Source organism: Sorex fumeus, unplaced genomic scaffold (assembly GCF_029834395.1).
Source record: "Sorex fumeus unplaced genomic scaffold, SorFum_2.1 ptg000047l, whole genome shotgun sequence".
Taxonomy (NCBI): domain Eukaryota; kingdom Metazoa; phylum Chordata; class Mammalia; order Eulipotyphla; family Soricidae; genus Sorex; species Sorex fumeus.
The window spans coordinates 4323456-4351175 of NW_026606104.1; the positions used below are offsets into that span (position 1 = coordinate 4323456).

At 55.7% G+C, this 27720-nt stretch overlaps 1 protein-coding gene across 1 annotated transcript in view; it reads right to left on the reverse strand.

Annotated features, from left to right (window-relative positions):
* Nucleotides 1-27720, reverse strand: part of KCNN3 (potassium calcium-activated channel subfamily N member 3) — a 149480-nt gene that overhangs the window by 57489 nt on the left and 64271 nt on the right. The window lies entirely within an intron of this gene.

The following is a 27720-nucleotide window of genomic DNA, read 5'->3' on the forward strand; positions in this document are numbered from 1 at the left end:
ATGATAAAATACACCAGTCTGTCTTGTGCAAGGTGGGCCTCTTACCCTGATCTCACTCTAGCCTGAAGGAGCTTTATAAGCCGCACAGCACAGGGGCTGGGGAACAGAAGCCAACACCTGTCCCACCATGCTGTTGAAACTCGCAGGCAACTTTTTTTTCTGTTTTGGTCACACCCAGCGGTGCTCAGGGGTTATTCCTGGCTCTGCACTCAGGAGTTACTCCTGACAGTGCCTGGGGGACCATATGGGATGCGGGGATTGAACCTGGGTCTGCCGCATGCAAGGCAAACACCCTAACCACTGTACTATCGCTCTAGTTCCTCAGGCAATTTCTGACCCCAACCAAAGCTTAATAACACGTATTGGCCGGAAAGTGTTGGCCACACAGAAACAACCTCTTTATGCACTGTAACTGTTCTTTTTGTGGGAGGAGGGGGCTTCGTAAGCAGTGCTCAGGGGGCCCAGGGGCCGCTTCCAGCTGTAATCAGCCCACAGGGCTAGTGATCTGATGCTAGTGCTGAGGATACCGAGTTGGCCTTGTGGTGCCAGGGGCCACGTGACACGGAGGCCGGCACAGGGGCCTTGGTGCCTTGGCTAAGCCAGCTCCTAGGACCCTAGAAACTGTATTGTTATGATAAAATGCACCAGAGAAAAACTCTAAAGATTGTTAGGGAGAGGAGATGCCTTAGAGAGCGGGACTGCATTTATCACGCTGGATGTTGTCTGTTTTCCAGGGAATCTGTTGTACATGAACCTGCAAGATTCAGGCCCATGGCAACTCAAGAACCAGCTGTACCAAAGACCGTGTTTGTTCATTCATTTATTCACCAGATATGTGTCTGTCACAGGGTGGGAACCTGGAGGCTGCCCCAAGCTGTGTGGACACAACTCTGGGGCCCAGATGAGAGGGGACCAGTAGGCACCAGGGCAGCCAGCAGCCAAGGGATGTACCTGAGTTCTAATGAGGAGGGAGGGTGCCCAGCAGAGCCAGCGGGGACAACCCCGTCTGTCCCTCCACAGCCCGGGGTTTTTCCACCATCAATTAGAAAGACTAAGTGGCTGTTCAAAGAGTTCCCTCTGTTCCTTACTGCCACTGCCAGGCCAGGCCAGGAGGAGGAGGAGGAGGAGAAAGGGGAGGAGGAGGAGGAGAAGGAGGAGGAGGAGGAGGAGGAGGAGGAGGAGGAGGAGGAGGAGGAGGAGGAGGAGGAGGAGGAGGAGGAGGAGGAGGCAATGTGATTGCCTGGCCCTGCTCTTCAAATGCAAAATGAAAGTCATTCACCCTCCCGCCGCTTCAGGTTACTATAGCAACCGGGTTCTCTCGGGCAGGTCCCAGTCAAGGCCCCCTTTGATTCCCTGAAGGAACAGAGATGGTCTCGGGATCCAGGGGAAAGGGGAGGGATGCCATGGCTCTGTGGGGGTGCTAGTGGCTCATGGCTTCTGTTTCCATCCTGGGGGGGAGGTTAGGGGGGGCTGGGGAGGGAGGGAAATGGAGTTGGCAGGGGCCAGGCCTTGGTCCCCGGCTTTCGGGGACATGCTGTCTTTCTGCTGTGGGCCACTCATGTGCTGAGTCTTTGGATCAAATGATACATGGGGGGATGGGGACGGCACTGACCCACTGCTCAGAGAAAAAGAAAATGAGAAGGACCTTTCGGCCAGCTGGAGGGGTATCCCCTGAAGAGGGTGGGAGGGGTGTTGGGGAGGGGAGCGCCAAGGTGCGGCAGTCTCTGCTAGTGTCAGTGGGTCTGGGAGGTGGGGTGGGGCACGGCCTAGCAGCCCCCAAAGCTGGCCCCGTCGGGAGGTTCCCCCCCCCGCCCCTGAATCCTGACTTTCCAAGGAGCTTTGATCTTTGCTGCTGCCAGCGGCCCCTGAGGTTCTCACCCTGCCAGGCCCTCTCTCTGCCTCACATGTCTCCACTAAAGCCTTACTTTTGTCTGTCTTTTCAGCTGAAACAGGTGCTGAGGCCTCAGTGGCCTCTAGGGAGCAGCAGACAGAAAGGACCCGAGCTCAGACCCACCTCGCTCTAGGAGATCTGCTGGCTGGGACAGGGGGAGACCTCAGTCCTGGGATTCTTCGGAAGCTCCCCGGCTTGTTGACCGAGCGCCCCAGTGTGGTGCTGGAGGGATTGGGGACCCACCATAGGCACAGGCACAGGGCCGAGTCTACCCTGTCCCCTGGTATCTCATGGGCCCAGCCCAGAATTTAGCATTTAGTAGGTGTTGGATAAATGTGGCTCGAGTGACTCAGGAAACACCGCTGATTGACTGGGTGGTCCCGGGTGACTAAGGCCCCCCCACAGCCCCAGCTCAATTTCCTCCTCTCAGGATGTGGGGAGGGAAGGTCTGTCCAAGAAACACAATCCTGGGGGCCGGTGCAGTCCCCCACCCACCCCCAAGCCGGCTGTGTGTTCTCCACACAGGCCAACGCCTGGCCATCTGCCCTCCCCGGGCCGCAAAATGATGCTCGAGACATAGTGGGCAGCCCAGAGAGGCAGGGGACACGGGTGGGCAGGTGGCTACTGTGTCACACAAGGAGAGGTGACGAGCAGCCCTGCTCAGCCACCTGGGAGGAGATTCCCTCAGAAATTCATCTCTGTGGCCAAGAGGATTCACTGCTACCCCAGAGGACCGCCCCCCCAATCCGGAGCCCAGTGTCCTCGTGAGCTCCATGGACAAGGCTCCAAGGCCAGTGTGACACGAGGACCGTGAGGAGGCCCAGGCTGGAGGGGCAAGATGAAGGTGCCTACGACGCTGGAGAGGTCCAGGCAGCCCAGCTCTCCACCCCTGAGGCATCCCCGCGTGACCAGGCTCTGGGATGAGCTGCGTCTGGACACCAGGGGGCCTTTGAAGGGCTCCTCCTACACAACTAACGCCGGAGCCTTGAGGTCTGGAGGTCTGACCGCCCTGCCCTGGGTTTGTCCCCTCACGTCCCAGCTCCCCTGAGTGGGGAAGGAGGGTCCCCAGTTTTCCTGCTCCCGAGGCCGAAAGCAGCCATTTTCCATGTGGGGAGAGGCCCAGGCTGCAGGTGGTTAGGCCAGGGCTGAGGAGGGTCGGCCCCTGCCCTCGGCCGCTGCTCAAGCAGCTCCTACAGTCACTCTGGCCACTGACTGGCGGGCACGGGAGCTGGGAGACTGTCAGCCCGTCACAGGGCTGAGGGGCGGGGCAGTGTGGGGCTGAGTGACAGCTCTTCTGCCTCATCTTCAGGGAGCTGGGAATTAGAACAGAAAGCCAACACCACACCACTCAACTCAAAAACAGCACAAACCAAGGAGAACGTGAACGGTGCCAGCCTAAGACTTCCCACAGGCACACGGAAGGGGGTTGCTGGGAATGACTGTTGGCATTAATCCAAGGCTGGCACCATGTTCCAGTGCGGACCTGTCTAATCATCACGTCGTTCCCTTCATTTCTGTTTATTTCTGGTTTAGGTACCACACCTGAGGCTTCTCAGGGGTTGTTTCCAGCTCTGTGCTCAGGGATCACTCCTGGCAGAGCTCGGGGGACCCTACATGTGACAGGGGCTCTAACTGGGGTTGGCTGCATGCAAGGAAGCGCCTTTCCCCTTATCTCCTAGGGCCTGACCCTTTATACACAATCTATTTTGGGGGGTGGGGAGGTCACACTCGGAGGTGCTCAGGGGTTACTCCTCGCTCTGCACTCAGGAATTACTCCTGGCAGCCTCAAGGGACCACATGGGATGCTGGAGATTGAACCCAGGTCAGCCACGTGGAAGGCAAGAGCCGTACCCGCTGTTCTATCGCCCCGGCCCCTTTGTGTACAATCTTGTTTGACGATTATACCACAACCTGAAGCAACCCCCCCCCCCCCCCACAGATGAGGACACTGTGGGACATGAATATGAACCACTCCCGAATTCAGGATCCAGGATCAGAGGCCCACGAGGAGGAGCTGATGGGGAGCTTCCCAGCTCTGGAGCCTGCCAACCCTAGATTCCACCAGCCGGGCGTGGCAGTGCATCAAAGGGCTGTAAGGGGCTTGTGTTTCTCAACCTCAGGATTCTGAATGTGGCCACCAGCCTGGCTCTGACCCCTGGGATGCTAGAACAAATGAGTCTGCAGAAGTGGAGGAGGCCCAGTGCCTTGGACAGTGGCTACGCCTTCCCTGTCACCCAGAGACACCTGCTGGCCACGAACATGGAGCCAGCCCACCCAGCTGACCCTGCCTCCAGCAGCTCATCTTGGATGAGACTGTCCTCCATGGCTGACACCCTCCACACCACCAGGAGTGACCATCACTGTTTCGAGCAACTGGGGCCAGAGAGCTGGCCCAGTGAGGAAGGTGCTTGCTTTGTACCCAATCAATGAGGATTTGATCTCTGGCATTGCAGAGTCCCCTGACCCCAGCCAGGAGTGATCTGAGCACAGAACCCTGAGCACCACTGGGCGTGGCTCCCCCCCCAAAATAAAACACCCCAAGTTTGTTGCCATTAAGTTTGGGAATGTTTGTTTTACATTTAAAAAGACATGTGGGGTGAGGCTGGAGCAATAGCACAGCGGGTAGGGTGTTTGCCTTGGATGCAACCGACCCGGGTTCGATTCCCAGCATCCCATATGGTCCCCTGAGCACTGCCAGGAATAATTCCTGAGTGCAGAGTCAGGTGTGGACCAAAAACAAAGTAATAAGACACATAACAAGCCTAGCTCCTACACCAGCTTAGCAGCTGTGGTGGGTGATGCACCTCAGACCTCTCAGGTAAGTCGCCCGCCACCCCCAACCTTTCTCTTCCCCACCTCGCACCCGTGCCCAAGGCTGGGCAGGCCAAGGACTGAGTTAGGGAGGAGAGGAAGGGCCATCCCAGGGAGAATCAGGGTGACAGGCCAAGTAGGCACCCCATCCGCTCCCAGTCTGAAGGACACAGCCCTGACTGCGTCACAGAGTAGCTCGACGACTTTTGAAAGTTCTCTGGTGAGCAGTGGAGTCATTTTGCAAACAACGCATCTCTTGACACATAAAGGCAGAATGGCATTTAGAGGCTGGAGAGAAAAACTGCAGAAGGTGTGTGGGGTGACGCTTGTCGGCAGGGGTTGGGGGTTAATTGATGAGCTGGCAGCCAGCAAAGAGGTCATTGTGGGCATTTCATCCTCGAATGGCCAATTAAGGGAGCTGCAGAGTCCATTTCCATTATTTATGGATTCTCTTACATTTCAGCTGTGGTGCTCGGGGGCCTGGTGGACCCTGTGTCCTGCTTCTGCAGGGATCCTGTCTCCGCCAGCTCCCTGGGGCCTACGCCGAAGAGCCACCTGGCCAGCTCCAGACAGGTGAACTGACTGGAAAACCCTGAGACCACCCAGCGGTTCCCCGAGGGAGCCCCCACCCTGTTGCGTTCCTCTGACACATGGTTAATCTGCTTTTCCCCTTTCTCCTCTCAGGGTAAATAGTTTGAGGTCCATTCACTGAATCGGCTGCTTCCCCCATCCTAATTGGAAAGGCCTCGAGGCCTTTCAGCCCCTTTCTTTAAGCACAAGCTTTCATTAAAATGTTCTCAGCCCTTAGAGGACACCTGCCTAGACTTTTTTCCTGGCCAACCTGAAAAAAAAAAAACTTTCATTCTTGGGTAACTATGATATATTTTTTTTTAAATCAAAGGAGAGAACATGGAAACGGGCCTTTTGTGTTCTCTACTATTCTCGCTCTGTGGGAGAACTCCTGGGAAAAGCTCCATCATTGAAAGGGGGGAAAATGCAGAAGGAAAGCCAAGGGTGGGGGAAAATAAAGATTGTCTTTAAAATCCCGTAATAATATACATATATGTATTTCAACCCCCCCTGAGCCCATATTTCGCGAACACAGAATTACTATGGGGTTTCCATGGAAACAGCATCAAAAGTCCTGTAATACCTAATTAGGTTTCCCCACGGACAAGAACTGATTGCCAGAGATGAAATGAACTCCTGGGTTTATGGCAGTGGGTGCCATCAAATTTCCCGTCCGCAAATGCTCCGTGGATGTCTCGGGAGGGAGGGAGGGGGGCAGAGGAAGGGAGGGGGCAGGTGCCTCTTTAAAGAGGCCAGCAACTGAGGGGTGTCATCCCGGGCCCTCCACTGCCCCCAGCACAGAGCTGGCCCCGCTCCATGCCACCAGCTCACTCCAAGGAAAGCAGCTGTGAGGGCACCAGCCCTGCGGCCGAGCTCTTGGGGTGCCAGGCTGGCTTTCTCAGGGTGCACACAAGTAACTGCGGAGATTTTTACACCTGCCAGTTTGCCCGTCCCCCAGAACTCATACTGAGAGCGCAGCTGCCTGCCCCTGCAGGGCTGGGCTGGTCCCCGTGCCCACTCTATTTTTTTTTTTTTTTGGAGTCACACCCAGCGATGCACAGGGATTACTCCTGGCTCTGCGCTCAGGAATTACCACTGGCGGTGCTCAGGGCACTATATGGGATGCTGGGAATTGAACCCGGGTCGGCCACGTGCAAGGAAAACACCCTACCCACTGTGCTATCGCTCCAGCCCCCCGTGTCCACTCTTATGCCCATTCCCTATCTGCAGCAGGCTGGATGGGTCTCCTTTGCGGCTTTTCTCCTGCTGCCCAGTTGTTTCTCCGCAGGAGATGGCTCACATAAACCCGATATGGGAGGAGGGTGGGCTTGGAGCTGTCCCTGATGAAAGGGCACGGACAATCACCCCGAGGCCAGCTTACTGGCTTCCTCCTCCAGTCCAGCTGCAGTGGGTCCGTGGCCCTCCACGGAACCCTTTAGTGGAAAACCCCTGGAAAAGAACAGGGAATTGTGTGTGGGAGGAGGTGGGGTATTGGGAGCACAGGGCCTCCGGAGCTATATGAGATGCTGGGCATGTCGGCACAAGACTCAGGTCACTTCCTTTATCCTTCCTTTCCTTTCCTTTCCTTTCCTTTCCTTTCCTTTCCTTTCCTTTCCTTTCCTTTCCTTTCCTTATTTTCCTCCCTCCCTCCCTCCCTCCCTTCCTTCCTTCCTTTTCTTCCTTCCTTCCTTCCTCTCTTCCTCTCTACCCCCACCTCCCTTTCTTCCTATCTTCCTTCCTTCCTTCCTTTTCTTCCTTCCTCCCTCCTTTCCTCCCTACCCCCTACCTCCCTTCCTTCCTATCTTCCTTCCTTCCTTCCTTCCTTTCCTTTCCTTTCCTTTCCTTTCCTTTCCTTTTCTTCCTTCCTCCCTCCCTCCCTCCCTCCTTCCTTCCTTCCTTCCTTTCCTTTCCTTTTCTTCCTTCCTCCCTCCTTCCCTCCCTCCCTCCATTCCTTCCTCCCTCCCTTCCTTCCTTTTCTTTTCTTCCTTACTTCCTTCCTCCTTCCCTCCCTCCCTCCTTCCCTCCCTTCCCTCCCTTCTCCTTCCTTCCTTCCTTCCTTCCTTCCTTCCTTCCTTCCTTCCATCCCCCCTTCCTTTCTACCTCCCTTCCTTCTTTCCTTTTCCTTCCTTTCTTCTTTTCTCCCTTCTTTTCCCTTCCTTCCCCATCCTTCTCTCCCTCCCTCTTTCAATCCTTCTTTCCTTCCATCCTTCCTTCCTCCCTTCCACGTGGATTTAGTCCCTATTACATAAGCGTTTCTGTGCTAAGCTCCAGAGGCAAAACAACACCTGGCCCTGTCCTCATGGAGCTCACATTTAATGGAACAGGGCTGGGAGTGGGGGCCGGGCAGGCAGCAGGCGAGGTAGCCGGCTGGCAGGCCAGTCTTGGGCAGGGCAGCTGTTGGGCCGGGTCTCTGGGGCAGGAGCCTCAGAGTGCCAGGGTTGCTGACAGGCTGAGTCACTAGGCAGTCAGTGGGAGCAGGTGGACCCGATGCGGTCCAGGGGGTGGCAGCCCTGGTCTCCCTGACCTTGGAGGCAGGGCGGGAACAGGGCAGGGCAGGGAACCCGCAGCCTGACGGGGTCAGCAGATCTCTCTGGGTGTCACCGTGACCGAGCAGTTCAGCCTATGGCCAGAATGACGGAAGTGAATTTTCCATTCTGTGCGGTCGACCTTCCACCCAGATGGTGGGGACCAGGGGAGAGTTCAGGCCCGGGTCATGTCCAGCTACCCCAAAGCCCAGTGACGCGCCCACCATCTAGCTATAGCCCATAGTCTGCCATGCGGGAGGGACATTGCACCCACTTAGGGGAAGAGACGCATGCAGCGGCCCTCCCCAACCCAGGCCCCCTCCCATCTGCCCGCAGGACCCTATGTTGGAGTTGCCCCCTGCCCGGGCAGGGCTCTGCTCTGTTTAATTCCCTTGAAAGTTTCTCATCCGTGCCACAGCCCACGGACAGCCTCTCGCGCGTTCGTGATAAGGGAGAGTCCAGGCTTTCCTGGAGAGAGGACAAGCTGGGGCATGGGGAGGTGGGTGCCGCGGGCCGGGGAGGAAGGGGAGAGGGCAGTGGCAGCACCTGGGCCCCCTGTGACAGGAGGGAGAGGATGGCCACCTGCACATGGCACCAGGGGCACAGGAGAGGCCTGGGCTCTGCGGCAAGTGCGCTACCCACTGGGCCATCGCTCAGCTCTGAGGCCTGGGCTTTCAGGAGACTCTGCAGCCAGCCCTCAGCGCCATGTACCCATGCAAGCAGCGACATGAGCCCCGGCACGGCCTGGCAGGCCATGAGGGGAGGGGGCGCTGAGGCCAGCTGACCGCCAGGTGTCCTCCCGCAGACCGCGGCTGGGCATTGAACAGGAGCAAGCCTGGTATTTGTGGGCAATGAGAGAGAGTCAAGAAACCCGGGAAATCAGGAGCAGCCCTCCTTCCCTCTGGGAGCAACCCGGGGAGCTGATGTGCGGTTCTGAAGGAAGTAGTGAGGCAGGGGGACCCCAGAGGACCTCGGGGGAGGGCACTGTTCCCCCCCATCTCTCTCCTCCCCCAGCCAAGAACAAACCCACCACACATGCCCCTTCCAGCCCCTTAGCGTGCCGGAGCGGCAGGATCAAGCCTGTCCCCTTCCTGTGCTTGGGGGGACACTGTCCCACATGGTCCAGCGGGATCTCACCAGACAGAGTGAGGGGCGAGAGCCCAGACTTCCCTCCTCCGCCAGGGAGCTCCTCGTGGGGACCCCCATGCCCAGCCCCGCTGGGGGTCCTGACCACGCCATCACAGAGTCACTGGGCCTCAAGAAGGAGTAAGAAGGAGAGAGTCAGTCTATGAGGGGCAGCGGGCTGTAGGGTGGTTCACACACAGACACACAAACTCACACAGAGACACACACAGACACAAACTAACTCAGACACACACAGACACACAGACATGCGAACACACACAGACACACAGACACAGACCCACAAACACAGCCACACACAGACACACACATAGACACATTCACAGATACACAGACACAGGCACACACATAGACACACACAGACACGCAAACACACAGACACACACAGATACAGACACACATACAGACATGCAAACACACACACAGACACACAAACACAGACACACACATAGACACACACACAGATACACACAGACACAGGTACACACAGACACACACAGACACGCAAACACACAGATACACATACAGACATGCAAACACACACAGACACACACAGAGGTACACACAAACATAGACAAACACACACAGAGATACACACAGATATGCACAGACACACAAGCACACAGACACACACAGACACCACGCACACACACACACACAGGGCCCTGTGTGGGTGCTCTTGGAACAGGCGCTGCCATGGCACAGACGGGGGGGGGGGGGGGGGGTGGTGGAATAAAGGCATTTGCTCAAGGTTAACCAGGGGCAACTTGAGGCCTGAGAGACAAGCCCCAAGGTCTCAGGACCTCTGTGCCCTGGCCCCTGGCATTTCCCTGCCTCGGGCCAGGCCAGCAGGCACTTCTGGGTCTCTGCATACGGGGCAGGTGGGGGCAGGGAGTGTTTCTGAGCACCTGCTGGGTCTGCGGTGAGAATGGTTTTCCTTTGCGTTAACTCTTAGACCTCAGAACAACTCACAGGAAAGCACCGTTATCCTCTCGGGTTTCCACATGAGCTTCCAGACCAATCCAGAGAGGGAGAAGCTGCAAAGAGGCTGCTGTTGCTGTTGCTATGACCCTCACCCCCGCCCCGCCCCACCCAGAAGATCTGGGAAGGCTCCCTGGAGGAGGTGACTTTTTAGCAGCTCCTTGATGAGGATATGGAGGGCATTTTAGTGGGCTGGGGGAAAGCCAACATCACAGCCATCACTAACTCTGGTCCTGTTCTCACTCTGCAGCTCCCCAAGCTGTTGAAAGAGTCCCAGACCTCTTTATTTTTAGCTACCAAGAAAACACCCTCGGAACCCACCGTGGGAGGGGCCGCGGGAACTTGTGTGCTGTTCTAACAGAAGCAGCCAGGGCAGGGTCCCCAGAAACCTACAGTTTAGGTCAGTGCCAACCCCAAGAACCCCACCCCAGCTGTAAACAAGCCGCAGAAACAGATTCAGGGTCAGCAATCCAGGTGTGCTGATTGTTACTTTATGGGTCAAAACGAAACGGAAACTTAACAAAGAAATGAACAAACGATTCTGTGGTTTCACCAAAGCAGTGGATGCTGTGGGGATCCAGCCCTGGGCCCGCGGCAGCTCCTGGGGACAGAGTGTGTCACCGCACGCAATCCTGCCACCATAGGGCAGCAGGGGCTGACCCGATGCAGGTGCGGTGTCAAATGGTCCCCAAACAATGGAGTGCGAAGAGAAACCCCCAAGGTCACCCGCCGTGCCCAGAAGCCTGGGCAGTCCATGCACAATGTAAACCGATCATTGAGAAGATCATTATTGGCTAATAACTAAATGGCTAATAATTAAAAACCAAATAGAGCCAATCTGGAGACACATTGAATACACACCACAATGGGAAAACCATTGAATTCACGCAGGAACTCATATTCTGGAACATTTTGTAGCTGTTTCCTAAATGAAGCAAGCCTATTTGTCCTAACTTAGAAAATGTTCATGATATATTATTAAATAAGAAGAAAATGGTAGCATAATGAGTACATGTGAGTCTCTAAAAAAAATAGCAAACATGAAAGTATTAAACAAAAAAAATGCCTGTGTTTGTTCATGGTGCCGCTGTCTTATTAGCCGAGAGCACACAATTCCTCACCAAATTGCTCAAACGAGAACCTCGGGGAAGGTGGGGTGGGGAAACCCAGCCTCCCTCACCCATCACACCCCTCTCTGCTAAGTCCAGGGCCTGCCATTCCTCTATAATTTGAAAATCAAATAAAGTATTTTTAAACTGCCCTGGGGAAAGCCAGCAGTCAACAACAACAAAAAAAATGAGGATGCACACAGCATGGTCATTCTTGGAGAGAAAACAAACCCTTAATGCTGCTGGTCCGGAACGTTCTATAGAGGGCTTCCCCAGGAGAACTCCTACCATGTGGGGTTCGTAGTAAAGAAAACGACTGGGATGAGATCATGGCGGGGCCCCACTCCCTGACCACGTCATCACCTGCTCCGCGGCCCCTCCGACTAAACCTCCGTGTGAGGACCCCTCAGCTCAGGACCCCTCCGTGCACACCAGTGACACACACTGGGGACCACCAGAGAAGGCCACCGCTGTCCTCAGGGATAGTGCAGGTCACCATTGCCGAGGGGAGGCCACTGCAAAGCAGCACAACTGGGCTCCAGGGTGAACAAGGGAGTCCAGGGTGCAGCCCCAACCCAGCCTGGGCTGAGGAAACAGAAGCAAACGTGGGATGTTACAGCTGTACCTCGGCCTTGTCCCACACAACTAAGGCTTCAGGTACCAGAATCTGACAGAGAACCTGTGGGCAGCCCAGCATGATTTTGCCACAGACCACAGCCTAGTTTTTGTTTGTTTGTTTGTTTGTTTTTTGTTTTTGGCTTTTGGGGGAAGTCACATCCGTCAATACTCTGCTCAGCAGTTACTCCTGGCTCTGCACTCAGGAATTAATCCTGGCGGTGCATGGGTGGACCATATGGGATGCCAAGGATCGAACCTAGGTCAGCTGCATGCAAGGCAAACGCCCTACCCACTGTGCTGTCATTCCGGCCCCAACACAGCGTGTTTTAAAAGTGATGTAGAACTAACTGAAGTTGGAAGTTTAGAGGAAGTCAATCGCCTCGTTGGTGTGAGATTGTTCTCTTCTGGGCTGGAGAGATAGTACAGAGGAGAAGGCACTGGCCTTGCATGCAGCAGACCCTGGATTGATTATTGGCACCATCTGTGATTCCCACAAGCTCTGCCAGGAGTGATCCCTGAGCACAGAGTCAGGAGTAAGCTTAGACAAAAGCAAACCAAGACTCTATCTTCTTGAGGTCACACAGATTTTACATATGAACAACATGATCATTGTTTTGTTTTTTGTGGGAAGAGTTAATATGCTACAGGTATCAAACAAATCCATCACAGTCTAAGACAGGTGAAGCCAAGGAAATCCAAGACAGGGGACGAGGTGACAGACGAATGACTCCCAATGCGGTGGACGCTCATTGTGATGGTTCTGCATATTAAAATCTCTCCTCCTACGCCAGGGTCGTTCGCAGTTTCCATGGCAACCCCAAGAAACACCCAAGGACAGTAAGCAGCTGGTTACACCTTGATTCCGGGAAATCACCCCAGAATCTCCTTCCCTGAAAATTATGATTCTTCCAAACCTAATTAATTTACCTTGTTCTTACACTACATGGCCCAGCGGTGTGAGTGTGGAACTGTGCCCCTCTCTCTGGGGTCTGCCCCATGCTGCTGATGAATCCCATTCGTGTGGATTCCTGAGCACGTGCCAGGCTTCAACAAACCTTTTCTCGTCTTTATTTTTTTCTACTCATGCTTGAATCCTTTCTGGTGTGGATCACACGGCTCCATTGGCCGGGCCCTGAGTGGCTCCTCTTGGGACACAACAAGGTGCCAAGCAGGAGGCTGAGCGGGGTCCAGCAGAATGGGGCCCCCCTCCCCCAGGGACTCATGCTCCATCGGCCCCCTCTGCACACCTCAGCCAGGAACCACAGGCTGAGAGGCAGCATCCAGGCACCCTGTAACCACCCTTCAGAGAGCCAACACCCCATCTTCCCCTGGCCAGCATTCCCATCTCCCCCTAACCCAGCACCCCCAGCTCCCCCTGACTCAGCACCCCATCTCCCCCGACCCAGAATCCCTATCTCCCCCTGACACAACACCCTATCTGTCCCCCCTGACCAGCATCCCCCATCTCTCCCTCTGAGCCAGCACCCCCATCTCCCCTGGTCCAGCACCCCATCTCCCCCTAACCCAACACCCCCATCTCCCCCTAACCCAGCACCCCCATCTCCCCTGAGCCCAGCCCCAGAGCTCCCCTCCTCCCTGCAGGCATGGCTGGCTACTTGCTGGTTGGGCCTTAAGCTCAAGAGGGCCCAGGTGGACTGGGGCTGGGGAGCGGAGCTTGAGCCCAGAGCAGAGGAGACACAAGCATCCTTGGGGAACAGGGAGTGAGGGGAGTGAGCACTGGGCACTGGGAGCTGGGGTGCCGTACGAAGGCTGGCCTGGACCCCTGGACACGACGGGCTTGTGTGGAGCCCTTTCTGACACTGGGGTGTGTAGACATAGCAGTTGTACTTCCTAGGTCAATCCGAGGTCAGGCCCAGGCTTCCTGACTTGCTCCCAAGTGATTTCTGAACTCTGGGCATGTAAGAAGCCATGAAAAGGAACCCTTGAGTGGCATTTGGGAAAAGTCTCTTGGAGACCTGCTGGGCTCCTTCGCACATCAAAGGTTCGGAGTGTCCCTCAGGAGGAGGAAACATCTGCTTTAAAACAAATGTAGGGTCTGAGCTACCATACAGGCACAGCAGGAGACACTTGCCTTGCAGACACTGGCCTGGGTTCAGGTCCCTGCCATTCTGTATGATTGCCAAAGCATTGCCAGGAGTGGCCCCTGAGCATCAACAGCCCAAAAGCCAAACTAATAATAATAAAATAAATGCAGTTTCTCAGACTTCTTAGACCAGGACTCTTGTTTGGGCTTTTTTGTCTGTTTTTTAACCACACCCAACAGTGCTCAGGGCTTACTCCTGGCTCTGTGCTCAGGGACCACTCCTGGCAGCCTGGAGAGACCACAGGAGGTGCTGGGGATTGAACCAGGGGTAACCAAGTGCAAGACAAGCAACCTATTTGCTTCTCTCTCTCTCTCTCTCTCTCTCTCTCTCTCTCTCTCTCTCTCTCTCTTTTTCTCCCTAAAATTGTATCCCTAAATAATTAAGTTGGTCAACTTTATGTTGTGCAAATTTTCACAATTTTTTGAAACACTTGCTCTAGATAGAGGTTAGGGCTGACAGCCTTCCCATGACTGGCCCCTTCCACAGCTGCCCTCCTGCGGCGGGTGGGGGGCACATGGGTGGTTCTGCAGCCCAAGGCTTCGCTGGTATCCCTCTGCAGAGACCCCAGGACTAAGACAACCAAGGGAAAATCCAAGTGATCGGGAGAGGGTGGACCAGTGAGGGCTCCGACCTGAGAGCTGGGGGTTGGGGGCGGGGGAGATGAAAAGGTGGGTGTGTGCTGTGCAAACACAGACAGGAAGACATGGGTGCAGGCATTAGAACTGGGTGTCGCTGGGCACTGTGTCCCTCCATGCCCCTGTCTCTGCCCTGCTCCCTCACCTCACTGAATCACCCAGGGTGGATTCAACGCCCAGCAGCAGGAGGACCCAGCCCGAAAATGCAGCTTCCCACAGGAGCCAATGTTCGAATGTTTGCAGGAAAGGCAGCAGGGTTCTGTCCCCCCGCAGTGTGGGCCCTCGTCCAGGGACTTCTCAGCCATCCCTCTCACCACCTCCCACCCCCACTCCCGGTGATGGACCCAGCACAGGAATAGCAGAGGGGTGAGCTACTGCTGGTGAGCCCTGAGCTCTGTGGCAGCCCCCTGCTTATTCCCGTCTGGCTGGTCCCGAGTGGCTGCAGTCAGAACAGAGGTGGCAGAGATGGGCACGAGACAGAGACAGAGCAGGTCCCCACCCTGCCTTCCACATCCTTCCACATTGCACCCAGCTGTCCATCCCTTCCAGCACCCCAGGGAGGTGTGGCACCTTCCAGACACTCAAAGTGTCCACGAACTCAAACAAGTTCCTCTGCACACAGTCCCCCGTCAGCCAGATCTTGGGTGAGTTCTGGGGTGCTCTTTCTAGCCACAGGTTTCTCCAGTCAGATTCAGGGAGTATCCTGGGAGCTGTCCCCGGTTCTGCTCCAAGAGCAGGGCGCCCTGGCCACATCGTCCCACCCAGGAACCTCCCTGCCAATAGCCAGCAACCCCCCTTCCCCTTCCAGCTGGGGAGGGACAGAGCAGTCCAGAGGGAAACAAGCTGTCATGAATCAGGAGCCAAGTGAGGTGTCAGACATGCAAAGCAGAAGATGAGATGCAGGAGAGGTGCAAGGCAGCACCAACATCTCTGCAGTTAACAACCATGCAGCTGATAGCTCTGAAGCTGACAACCATGCAGCTGACAACCATAATACAACTAACAACCGTGCAGCTGACAACCGTGCAGCTAATAACCATGCAACTAAAAACCATACAACTAATAACCATTCAGCTGACAACCATGCAACTAACAACCATGCAGCTGACAACCATGCAGCTGATAACCATGCAGCTAACAGCTCAGTAGCTAACAACCATGCAGCTGGCAACCATGAAGCTAATAACCATGCAGCTAACAACCATGCAACTAACAGATCTGCAGTTCACAACCATGCAGCTAACAGCTCAGCAGCTAGCAACTATGCAGCTAACAACCATGCAAATGACAACCATGCAACTAACAACCATGCAGCTGACAACCATGCAGCGAACAACCATGCAGTGACGACCATGCAGCGAACAACCATGCAGCTAACAGATCTGCAGTTCACAACCATGCAGCTAACAACTATGCAGCTAATAGCTCTGCAGCAACTGCTGGCTCATCTGCCCATGGCAGAGCCTGGGACCCCAGTGATGCCATCCCTGTCCCCTACCACAGTTAGAGACCCCCAAATGTCTGCTCCTCAGTGAAAGGCAGACACTGATTCCCATAGCTGAACTCTACAACAGTGGGTGGCAAATAGGGGACCTGGGAAGATAAAAATAACTAGTGAGGGTGACAGACCCCCAAAACAGGCTACAGCCAAAGCCTCCAGGTTGAACAATGTCAGAAAAGAGTTGGCACTGATGAAGCTGTAAATACAAACTTTGAATTCTCAACATAGCAATGAAGCAACTGGGGGTGGTAGCTGGAGAGTTGGGACAGAGTGGAAGGCACTTGCTTGCGTGCAGCCCACCCGGGTTTGACCCCCAGCACCACACAGCGTCTTCCCTCCCAGCCCCACCAGGAGTGATCCTGAGCACAGAGCAACGAGGAAGCCCTGCGCCCACTAGGTGTGGCCCCCCAACTACACATATATACTGTGCTGTGTGGCAGGCCGGTACTCGGGGACCATGGCCAGCACTGCTTGGGGGCACGTGGGGAGCCATCACACTGGGACCCTAAAATTACTGTTAATAAAGAAAAAAACAACCAATCAATATTAAATCTTGCAGCACAGTCAAGACGCTGGGCATGATTACCCAATGACTGAACATATATAAAGAGCGAAAATAGAACCTAAAATGCCTACAGCAAAATACACAGGAGATAGCAGAGCACTGTTTGCTGGGAGAGTCGAGGGATTGGGGGCCTCCGTTCCTCAGACCAATGCAAAGATGGAGAGCTAAAACCCGGTCCCCCCGGGCCCTCGCTCAGCACTGGTGGTGATGGGGGGATCACAGTCCCCTCGCAGGGACTCTGGGAAGCACCTTGGCTCCGTGCTCAGCTCCCATCCTGCCCTGTCTGTATCCCTGTCTGGGGGCTGGAGATGCAGACCCCAACTAATGACAAGCTCTCCTCCAGCACGGTGGAGGGAGACCAGGCATCTCCCGGGGGGCCCGGAGAGCTTCCTCTGCAGCCCCCTCCCAGGTGATACCCCTCCAGCTCTCTTCTTCCACCACCCTGGCACCCTTTGAGCATGCAAGTTCCTTCCCCTGCCCCCCTCCACCCCGAATCTTCTCCCTCTCGCTCTCTGACAGGTCAGCACCTGTGTGTTCTCCCAGTCACCTGGTGGGTCCCAGCCTTCTTGTGCCACTTTCCAGAGCCATCACCTTCTCCATCTGCACTGATCTCACTATGCTTTGACCTGGTGGGGGGCAGGAAGCCGCCAGAGGACAGAACTCACATCTGTTTCTAGCTCTTGCGCTTCCCAGAACCCTTCCCTGACTCTCAGGTGCTTAAGAAACATCTAAGAAAGGGCCAGAGAGAAAGCACAGCGGGTTCAATCCCTGGCACCGCATAGGGCTCCGAGAGCACCACTAGGAGTGGTCCCTGAGCACAAAGTCAGGAGTCAGCCCTGAGCACTGCCAAGTATAACCCCAAAAACAAAAGCAACAAGCAAACAGAGAAACATCTGACAAACGAAAAAAGTAAAACATGGGCCTGGAGGGCCCCCCGCCGAGCCAGAGGACACCTTTGCTGCCACAGCCTTGTGGCTGGCTCCCTTCTGCGTTTCCTGCAAAAGCACTTCGGCGTGAGGATCTGGGCCCTCTGGTGGGCGAGGAGCATCCAGAGCAGGGAGCAGGTCTGGACCAGCAGCGTGTCTCCCCGTTGCCCTGCTGGTCTCCCTTTAAGGGGCGAATTACTCCCCTAGGTCATGGCCCATAGGAGCCTGTGCCAGGGCTACAGGGAGGTAGGAATGATTCAGGGGCTCTGGGAGGAGGAAGGAAGGGTGCCTAGGAGTGGAGGACCAGGCTCTTCCCCCTGTCAGCTCCAGATGAGTAAAGGTCCCCGCCCAGAGGTCTCTGGAGAATTCTGGGAAGACACTGGACTCATCTGGAAAGAACACTGGGGTGGGCTCTCACGTCTACTCTGGGTGCAGCTCTGATGCTGGATTCTCATTGCCTCTAAGGTTGCAGGGATGCTCCTACAGGCTCCTTCCTGCCCACACCTGTGGCCTTGGTGCATGCAAGTTCCCTCCACTCAGGACAAGCATCATTCTCCCTGACTCGTGACCAGGGCTGGGCCCCACCACAGGACAGCTCCACAGGGCCACCTCGGCTCAAATCAGCCAGGAATGGGGATCAGTGTGACATCCCAGCACTAGGACATCAGCGGCCCTGTCCAGGGGGGGTTCCTGGGCTCTGGGGCAGTGTTTCACCTCAAAAAAAAAAAAGAATCCAGGCGCGAGGTCCTGGCTCTGTGACCCGGGGAGGCCCCTCCTGGCTCTGGCTGCTTCCTGAACCACCACAGAGCCAGTCCTGAGAGTCCAACAGTGGGTCCCCGCCTGCTCCTCGAAGAGTAGAGCCCCGCTTGCGAGGTGACCTTTCGGGGCAGTGGAAGTCGTGTACAATTTGCTCCCAGGTCAGAGAGAGCTGGTCACACTCTGCAGGTGTGTGGGCTCAGCAGCCACGGGCTGGAGGCCTCTAGAAAGTCTCATTAGCTCAGAACTGTGGCACACGTGGGGGCCGGAGGGAGACCTGCAGGCGAGAGGCAGCAAGGTCGGCCCCCAAAAGTGGGGGGTGAAGTGAGCTCTGCCTCCCGGCGTGCCCATGCAGGGTCACTGACCAGCGTGGGGAAGGATACTTAGCAGGAGTGGCCCAGGGCCGTGGTGGTGGGAGAGGAAGCATCCCCATGCAGCTGTGAAGGGCAGTGGAGCCAGCTTCTGGGGAGCCTCACTGAGGGGCAGAGGCAGGGAACACCAGGACAGGGAGGATCTGCTGGGGGACTCGGGACAGGGACAGGCTCAGGCATGTGGGCGTAGCGGCTACCCTGCTGTCCCAGGAGACCCAGCAGGGAGAGCGGAGATGACTCAGGCTGCAAAGGTGCTTCCATGTCGGAAGCAGCTCAACAGCAGGAGGGCCTGAGCTCAGGGGCCTGGAGAGAGTCCAGGCCCCTTCCAGGCCTCTGTCCTGGTTTGGTCTCTCCCCTAGCCCACGCCCACAGCTCTGCGAGACGGGCCTGTCTTCCCTGCAGATGACCCCTCTCCTCCGTGTTCCGGTGGACCCAGCCCAGCCTGGCCTGGAGCTGACACAGCAAACACAAGAAACATAAACCCGGATGTTTCAGGCGGCTCCTAACGGGATGCAAAAGTTGTGCCAAGCCAGAGAGATGGGGCAGCAGGGAAGGTGCTTGTCCTGCACGCGGTCAAGCCACAGTCAATCCGTGAGCACTATTACCAGGTGTTGTTCTAAACATTAAAGAAAGAAAGTGATGGAGTGTGGACAGCCCAGGCCACAGTCCACCTGCCTGTGAGATTCACTGGTTGCAAATGTGGTTTCGGGGAGAAGTCCAGGGTAGAACAGCGGGTCCGAGAGAGATACGGGGTTTACAGAGCCCTAATAGAAAGACCATAAGGAGATAACTTACACAAGAAATACAAATAAACAATAAGCATGGAGGGTTCGAGCTCACCAGTAGGCACAGAATTGCAAGTCTAAAGCAAAATCTCAAATTTTGGTCTATTAGATTGGCAAAGGTGGTGAGAGAGAGAGAGAGAGAGAGAGAGAGAGAGAGAGAGAGAGAGAGAGAGAGATGGGGAGCCCCAGCAGAGGAACCACCTCACCCCACTCAGCCCAGCAGCCAGCCCTAGGACCCAGGTGTCCCAGGGGCACCTGTCAATCACAGGCAGGAAATGAAACCCCCAGAGGACGGGGGGCCCAGCATTTTTTATTTCCCGGCTGGCTTTTGTGATGAATGAAAGGGTTTTTTGAAATGAAAGTTGGTGGAATCGAAACAATACTCAAACAGGAAATGAAAAAGGCAGTTAGGAACTGGAACTTGAGCCAGTGTGTGCAAAGATGAGGAGTGCTCTGATCTGCTTCCTAAGACACCCGGGACAAGCTGTGACCTAGGGAAATAGGCCCTGGGATGAGTCCCCCACTCCTACACGGGTAACTCAACCCGTTCCTTCCTCCCAGGGGGCAGAGGCTGACTGGGGGCTCTATCGTGCCGAGGTCAGAGCCATCCTTATTCCCGAGGCCGTCAAAATGGGGGTAAGCAATGTGCCTTTTGGGGTGAGGCAGGCCGGTGACTGGCTCTTCCACTGCCCAGCTGGAACTCTTGTTCCAGTTAGTGAATCTTAAGGACTCAGTTTCCTGGGGATGCAATCCCGCTGCCCACAGGGAAAAGAGATAACATAAATATTCCTTGGCATAAGTCTCCAACCAGACTCCTCATCCGAAAGAAGTGTCTGGAGCACCGGGCTGTCGTCCCTTCCCTGGCTCTCCCTGCAAGTCACTGCCCGCAACCGCCCTCACGCTGACTCGGTGACGTTTCCCATGTGAGCATCTGGCAGCCCCAGACAGCAGGAATCATGCCTTTGGGTCCTTTATTGTAGCCTCTGTGCCTGCAACAGCATCAACCACCCTTCAGATGTTTTTGCTGACTAGGGCTGGAGCGATAGCACAGCGGGTAGGGCATTTGCCTTGCAAGCGGCCAACATGGCTGACCCGAGTTCGATTCCTCCACCCCTCTCGGAGAGCCCGGCAAGCTACTCGTGACGTATTTGATATGCCAAACACAGTAACAACTGTCACAATGGAGATGTTACTGGGCCTGCTCGAGCAAATCGATGAACAACAGGAGGACAGTGACAGGGCTCAGAAAGGTGGGCCAATGGCTCTGTGTGCAGGAGACCTGGGCAGGACCCAGAGCACCGCCAAGGACAGCCCCCTTTAGGGGCTGGAACTGGATCCTGAGCACCATAGCTATGACCCAAGAACAAGGGAAAAAATTAATTTAAATAAATGATAAAGTCTTGGTAAATGAGGAAAGAAGCAGACACTTGGTCCCCTCAAGGGCTAGTGTTCTCAGGGGCAGGTACCAGGATGTCTCAAGGCATGGGACTGGAAGCCCAGCAACCAGAGCGAGTGTCTCACTCCTGTGTGCTCCGGCCACCTCCTTCCCTGGCTCTAGAATGTTCCTTCTCCAGCACGCTGACTCTCTGAGCCCCAACAGAGCAGACCCCATGGCAGTCAACTTTCTCATTGTGCCTCTATGTGACTCTGGGAGAGTCCTGAAAATTGAATGAGTTGGGGGGGGGCATTATATGAAAATTCTTTCTCTAGATGCCAGACTCTTCCAGGGATGCCTTTTATTCGGCATCCCTGTTTGGTTTGGTTTGGTTTGGGGGCCATACCTGGTGGTACTTGGGGGTAACTCCTGGCTTTGCACCCAGCAATCACTCCTGTGGTGCTTAGGGACCAGGTGGGATGCTGAGGGTTGAACCCTGGTCGGCTGCATGCAAGGCGAGTGCCCTACCCACTGGACAATCTCTCTGGGCTCCCAGTAATGCCCCTTAGAGGGAACCCATGTGTTTCAGACTCCAGCTCTGACCTGTCCTGGGTCAGGGTGGCTAGTGGACTGCAGTCTCCAGCGTCCTTTCCTTGAGATTCAGGGACAACTGGGAGTAGGGGAAACCCTCAGCCCACACATCTGCAATTTTGGTGGCAAACCCCAAGTTCCCAGTTGTGACTAAAGAGAACTTTTCATCTTAGCCAAGTGGGACAAGGTCTTTTAATTCCACACTGAAGGTTCAATGAGCCCTGGCAGCTCCCCAGATAACCTGGAGTCTTTTTATTTTTTTCTGGTTCTTTTCGTTCCCTGATCATTACAGGGAAATCTCTCTACAGCGCCTGGTGAGTCCATTCCCGCGCAGGGAACAGATCAATGAGAAGGCGCCGTCCTGGACACTGTGCCACCAGCTCCACAGCCTACATGGCGCCCACACCCCAGAGCCCCTCACACCTGCAGAAAGAACAGAGCATCCCGCCCCTCCACACCCCCCCCACCACCTGGAGGAAGAGCTGCCAAAAGTGCTTCATTACAGACTCTAAAAACAAAGTCACCTTCCCCGAAAGGCCCGTCTCCTTCAAACAACTGCATCTTAGTTGTTTACGGTTTTCTCCTTCATTTATTTATTTATTTATTGCTTTGGGGCCATACCTGGCAGTGCTCGGGGCTTACTCCTAACTCTGTGCTCCGAATTTTGCTCCTGACGGTGCTCAGGGGACCACATGAGATGCTGGGGATTGAACCCAGGTAGGCAAGGCAAATGCCCTGCCCACTGTGCTCCAGCTCCCCTGATTTATTGTTTTCTAAGTGTACTTGCTTGATAGAGGGAGAGTGAAAATCCAGGGAGGGAAAAGAAGAGATGGTGGGGTCATAGGCCCAGGACTGCAGGCCAACAGCCACAGAACCCGGAGATTCCTGAGAACTGACACCCCAAGTGCAATTCAGGTGTGAGAAACTCCCCCCCAGTACCCGCCCAGCACCCACCAGTTGCGGGAACACTCCCAGCTTGGTGCTCCAGCACTCCCCAGGTGCAAGGGAAGCCAACAAGAAGGGACCGCGACCCAGGGAACAGAATCCAACTCAACGCCCCTCTCTAGCTCCCTGCTTCTGTGATTATTAGCTCCTACTGTGTACTGGGGGTGCAGTGACAGGGGTGAAGTCACCCCAGCAGCCTGACAGAAGCAGCTGCTCTCTGAAGCTCAAGGCCAGTGCCCGGTGCTGCCCCACGCTCCATGGACATTACTCCTCAGGAAGGCCCTAACCTGACTCTGGATAACAGGGAGAAACTGAGGCAGAGAGGGAGATGTGGCTAGTCCCCGGTGACAGCCAACTGTCGGTCTACAGAGCTGGATCTGCTGACCCCCTAGGAACTGCGGGAGACCCAGGCCCGGCTGTCACTAAAGCACTGTGCAGCCACCCTTGGGGGCCTGGTGCCATCTCAAAGCCCTGGAGGGTGAGACAGGATGACCTTCTCAACATCACACTTAGGAGAACAACCTGCCACAACATCTGTAACTGAGAGCAAGAGACAGAACCTCCAGCCTGGAACACCACTGAGTGAAAGGAAGGCTCAGGGGAGCAAGGAAGCAGACTTGCAGCCCGGACACCTGAGTTTGCACACGGTCCGCCTGCTGCCTGGGGCCGTGCTTGGGGCCCCCGCGGGTGGAGCCCAGGGATCCCAGTGGCTGCCTCTGCCTGTCACTTGGAGGCTCCGTCCAGCTAACCCCTGCAGCCTTTTCCAGGGGCAATTCTGACCACTATGTGGGGGGAGCCAGAGAGGCCCTTTAATTCTGGGCAGGACTTGGGACTCAGGCCTCTCCCACAGCTCCCCCAGGCCGTGCCAAGTCCCTTTGATGGAGGACAGAGCTCTCTTCCTCACCTGCCTCTGCTCCAGCTGCACCGGCTGGGCTGGGGGCTTTGCTCAGGCCCTTAGACCCTGTGAAGCCGCACAGAAATGCCCCAGGTCCTCCCCATCAAGAGCCCAGTGCTCTCCTTCCCTTCCCAGCGTCTCCCCTAGACACTTCCACCAACTGGGCACAGGAGGGCCGCTCCAACCACCAACACGGTAAGCTGGTTGGGCCAGGGGTGTCCAATCAGGTCCTAAGGGACTGTGAACCTCCTGCCTGGGCCCAGGCAGGCTGTTTGTGGAAGGTCTGCGGCCTGGAGCAGGTGAATCAGCAGGGACAGCCAGGGCACAGGTGACAGCCCACACCTGTCATGCCACTCTCAGCTTCCAATGTGGCCCTGACATTCCTCGGGCGTGCACATACGTACACACATGCAAACACACGTGTGCGCACACATGCAGGCACATGCACACTCATGCAAACATGCTTGCACACATGCAAACTCGCATGCACATACTCACATGTATACACATGCACGTGTTCATGCACACACCAAGCACACAGGTGCTCGCCTGTACATGAACACATGCACACACACTCACATGTGCACATACACATGCACAGCGACATCTGCCCACTAGAGACAGGAGCTGCCAATGAAGCCGGCTTCGCTGCCCCTCGCGCGATTACGCACTTAGACAGACAGACAGACTAGCCTCCTCTGAGCGCACATCAGCCTCTTAGAGAGCGGGTGCGCTGAGTCCTGTTTCGTAAGGGTTCCACTAAGCAGAGGCGGGAAGCAAGCCAGGGGATGGCGGCCCAGGGACAGTGCACAGCTGTTCCCTCAGCTGGTGGATTCGCCGCAGCTGCCTGCAACCTGGGCCAACATCCAGCCAGCAAGCTGGAGCCAGTGAGGGGGTGGGAGGAGGCAGCCGCCCAGGCAGCTGTTTGCTTCTCTCCAAAGAGCCTCTGGGGCCGTCAGACAAGGCTCTAAGTGGTGGCGCACATGCCTGGTAACTCAAGGCCCCAAGTTTGCTCCGAAGGCCCCACGGCCACCCGGGCCTCCCAGCACCAGCAAGACTGAACTGAAAAGCATCAGGCCTGCATTGGGTTCCAGACCCAACACCCGGGGCCCCTCGTAAGAGCCTGCCCCACCTGGGGCACTCATCCCTCCCTGGGCATTTTCCTTCGGGACCTTCTCAGCTCCTCTGGCTGGGAGGTGCCTCCCTTTTGGAGCACCCCCATGGTGCTCAGTGGCTACTCCCTGGGGAGTAGGCTTGGGGGAGTGGTCCTCCCTTCATTCCCTCTTCCCTTTTCCTTTGTTCCCTTTCTTTTTCAGGAGGCCTCATCCAGAAGTGCTGGAGGATGCTGGGGTGTCAAGGATGGAGCAGGGCTCCCTGATACGGAGCCTGGGCTCGGTCCCTTGAGCCTTTGCCATCGTCCATCTTGGAGGTTTAAAGGCCACCCCAGTCTCTACAATCCAGGGTGGAATTTTTTTTTAAGTAAATAGATTTTATTTGGAGAGTTTTTGAGGGAGAGAGAGAGAGAGAGAGAGAGAGAGAAAATAACGTGCTCAAGAGAGAACGCAGGCTTCTCCAAGAGCGGAGAGAGCCCCTAGACACATCGCAGCATTAAACACGAAAGCATGAAAATACACATCTCAAGAGGGGAGATGTGGGCGACACATGGGCTCGGGCAGCACAGGTGCTCGGCCACGTGGGCACAAGCAGCACATGGGCTCGGGCATCATATGCGCCAACCCAGGGTTCTAAGTCACTCCCAGTTCCCTTTGCCCCCCTCCCGCAGGGCTGCCCAGCCCCCACCCAGCCAGGAATATCTGAAAAGTGCATCCGCTCCAAGAGCCTCTTCTCAAGGGCTGACTAGAGATTCCAGACACAGGCACAAGTGCGAGCCCAAGAGGCGGAGCCCAGTCGGACTTCATTTGTGCTTAGAACTCAGGACACGCTTTCCACCTGGCCCTGCTGAAGCCCCACCTGGATGAAGCTCACCTGCTGGATTCCTCCTGCCATTTAAGTGTCCCTCTTGCCTCCCTCCCAAGACCAGGGAGCAGGCTGCAGCAATCAAAGAAGAAGTCACTTGCCTTGCACATGGCAAACCAGTCCCATTCCCGGCACCACAGATGGTCCCCTGAGTGCAGAGCCAGGAGTGAGCCTTAAGCACCATTGGCTGTGCCCCAAAACTAAAACCAATCCAAAACAAAAACCCAAGGCCCAGGGACACACTTTCAGCTCCCAGCATGGCACTGAGTAGGGTCTGTGTCTGCAGGGCTACTCTAGTCCACGGTGTTGGAGAGGCCAGTAGGGGCCAGCAGAACTATGCACTAAAAGAACAAATTCTTTGGCTATAGAATACATCCTGAATTCTCACACAAGCTAGATGAGGATGAGCCTTATCCTCCTTTTATAGGAAGGAACGGTCAACAAGAGCCCCCCTACTTCATTAACCTACTACAGGTAGTCACCTTCCAGAGTCAGTGACCATTGGGCCACTGAGGAAGAGGACATGGGCTTGCCTTGATGCTCACTGTGGTAAGGAGGGACCTGAGGCAGCCCCCCTGAGCTCCTTGTCTGCCTCTCACCGTGGGCCCTTCTGCTCAACCCTCATAGCCAATGCCATGATGCTCTTGTGAGCACTGAGAACCCATTAGACAGAGGAAACTCAGAACCTGGAAGGTCAGTATCTGCTCAAGGTCCCCCCAGGGCTGAGACACAAACTCTGGATGTGAATCTAGAATGCCCCATGCTCAGCACAATGGTCTTGTCATAAAGTCCCCGTGGTGTGTCAGTCATCCTTGACTTAACACACAGTTCGCACAACTCAATCCACGTTCCACACCAACACACACCAACCACAAAGATACAGAGAACTGCAGGTCCCTGGGAGGGCTGGGCAGGGGAGGGCTTAGATGCACAGGAACGAGTCCCGGGTCAGCCCCATCACCTTCCCCACTGCTGCACAACCTCCAGCTTCCAGTAGCTCAGAGGTCACGGGGCAATTGACAGAGGACTCGTCCACTCCCCACGGCGGCCGCCCGAGGGCTCCCACTAAATTAGAATGTCGTACCAGACTGGGAACTAAATTTATCCTGAAAGGACACTGGATCAGAATGTTCTCGGCTACAAGCGCTCCTGTCCCTCATTGTCCTCCTCTGTCTGTTCCCAGAACCTGGCAGTGTCAACTATAAGGCTCAGCCCTGTTAATTCAGCTTGAAAGTCACACACACACACACACACACACACACACACACACACATACACACACACACACACACACGCTTGATTCAGCGAGGAAAGGCAGAAGAGAGGGAAGCGGGAGTCAGGGACAGCGGGACCCTGGCAAGGCAGCTGCTGGTCATCAAGCCGGAGAGGGACGGACAGACAGAGACAGATAGGAGAGAAAGAGACATGGAGGGAGACAGAGGCAAGAGAAGAAGAGAGAGCTGGGTAGACAGAGACAGCACAGAGAGAGAGAGAGAGAGAGAGAGAGAGAGAGAGAGAGAGGGAGGAAGGGAGGGAGAGAGGAAGAGAGAAAGGGAGAGAGAGGAGAGAGTGAGCAAAGACAGCAAGAAAGGGGTCCCTGCAGGCTACAGCCAGGGGCAGCTCATCTGTCCCCTCTGGTTTTGCTCCCTCTGCATCTTCCCAGCCGACGACAGACCAGGAAGCTCTGCAGCCCTGGGTAGCAGCAGGCCTGGGGGAACAGCAGCGCCCCCAGCGCCCTGGAAGGATACCTGGTCCATGCAGGTGACCTGCGTGGGACGAGGACAGATGCAGAGTCTCTTGTGGAGGATCAGATTGTGTCCCAGGCCAGGAGGAGGTGCAGCCCCATGTCCTGGGCCTCTGGGGACAGGCTGGGGTGGGGGGTGAGAGGGCATTTGTGCGTGAAGGGTGGGGGTGCCAATAAGAGTAGAACCATAAGGCCCAAAGGTCACTGCAATGCTCAGTGCAGGGTCCTGCTAAATGCCTCCCGGAGTCAAGCTGGACACAGGCCTCCGGGCTCTCCCCAGGCTCCTGTTCTATTGCCCTCATAGGCCTGGGCTCCACAGTGCAGGAGGCACATGCCTGTCCCCCCACTGCGCCCCTTGAACTGGGGTGCAGCAGGGAACCACAGGAGTGAACACTTCTTGGGCTCCTTCGGTCCAGTCTGCACTGAGGGTCCCTACAAGGCCCCTCGGTCAAGGGGCTAAATAGGGGCCCATCTCCACCTGCCTGCCCAGCTCGTGGTCATAAGCTGATGGGTGCAGGCTGAGGAAAGAGCAGGAGTGAAGCACCCCTGGCCCTGCCGAGCACCACTGGGTGTGGTCCAAAAACCCAAAGAGAAAATAGTCATTCCTTGGGGAGACGGGACTGGGCCACACTCAGCGGCGCTCAGGACTTACCCTGGCTCTGTGCTCAGATCACTCCTGACAGGGGTGATCACTCCCGCTCAGGGGACCATACGTGGTGCCAGGGAGCAAACGAGAGTCAGATACTTGCTAGACCGGGCCTCACCTTGCTCCTACCTCTCTGGCCCTAATACACTAATTACTTTTTTTTTTTTTTTAGTGAAACACCATGAGGTACAGTTGTAGACTTATGAACTTTCGTGCTTGGGTTTCAGTTATACAACGATCAAGTACCCATCCCTC